Here is a 1477-nt window from a genome sequence, read left to right on the forward strand (position 1 = left end):
TTCTGATTGAATCATAGGAGAAATCTTGTTGTGAGATTGAAATATGCATCAAACCATTCCACTGAGGAGTTTCAAAATATTGAAATCAAATTTTGTTGTACCTGTAAGGCCAAATTCCCATCAAAATGCATTCCAACCACCTTATTTTTATCGTAAGAGTGGCCATTTGTAACTTGAATGTGCAATGCTTCTGGTGTCATACATGTCCAGTTATTTTACCTGTAAAATAAAGAAACAGACTGTTATGCTGCTTTATATTGCTGCTATATATGCTGCTTTTAAACTTGTCCCAGCTAACAAACAAACAAACAAACAAAAAAGTTATGAAAACATTATTTCTGCATGTTTGCTAAATGCTCATAACATCCAGTTTCTAGAAATGCATTTTAGACAATTAATGTAACTTTGCAACTACATGCCAACTACCAGTCATTAGTGTATTAGTAGATTGTCGGCTTAATATCTGCTAACAAAGACATTCTACTGACTGTAAGGAGCTTTGCATGCATACATCAACTTATTTTACTAACCTTAACTTAAACAGTTTAAGGAGTTAGTTAACATGTAGTTGCACAGTTACTTATAATTAGTATAATGTTTAAAGTTGGCTATCAAAAGTAATTTTGCAAATATTATGGGAGAATAACTTTTTGAATATTCTCTGAACCAGAAAAAGGTGCCATAAATGATGAATATATATATATTTATTCGTTTTTAGAGCATTATGCTAGTTGCAACCTGATCTCACGACAAAAACGTACAAATGGGAATTTCTTCACAAGATGTGAAATGCGTAGTGTATGTTTCATGAGATGTTCAATGTGAAATGTCCACTGAGTGGCGCTAAAACAGTGTTGCATCGTGAGCGATAAAAGAGCGTTTCATCGTGAGTCAAGTTTTCACGGTATTTGTACCCAAGGATTCCACATTCTGAGTCCAATTCAGTGCAAGTTACCAAACAAGCTTGTTACATGGAGTGATATGAACTTTACTGCATTGATATTTATTTACTGGTATGTATTTTGCAACTTGCGAAAAATTTCCCACAGGGACGTTTTCGTGATGAGTTTAGGTAGGCTATTAAATACCAGACAACTTTGAGCAAATGTTCTATGAAGTTTGAGAGAAACCTTGCCAGAATGTTAGCCATTAACATTCAATTTAATTAAATGATTTACCTAAAGTCATCGTAAATGCCAAATAAGTTGGAATAAACTTCAGATCTCCTGTAACATAAGACTGTGTGAACCGAGCATTGTGGACACTTCAGGCTTTTACTGCTGATATATTTCAGGCTGTGGAAAACATATACTCAACTTTACCCAATTAGTGTGGTGGCTACAAGCCACAAGGCCCGGTTTGAGCCCGACAGTCTCTGCATGGCCGCCGCGCTGAGGACGCCCACACAGCTCTGCACTCGGTCGCACTCACACACAGCTGCCAGAAACACACTACTGTTATTCAGCATCTAAGACCT

This window comes from Carassius gibelio, chromosome B9 (assembly GCF_023724105.1).
Source record: "Carassius gibelio isolate Cgi1373 ecotype wild population from Czech Republic chromosome B9, carGib1.2-hapl.c, whole genome shotgun sequence".
In the NCBI taxonomy this organism is placed as follows: Eukaryota; Metazoa; Chordata; class Actinopteri; order Cypriniformes; family Cyprinidae; genus Carassius; species Carassius gibelio.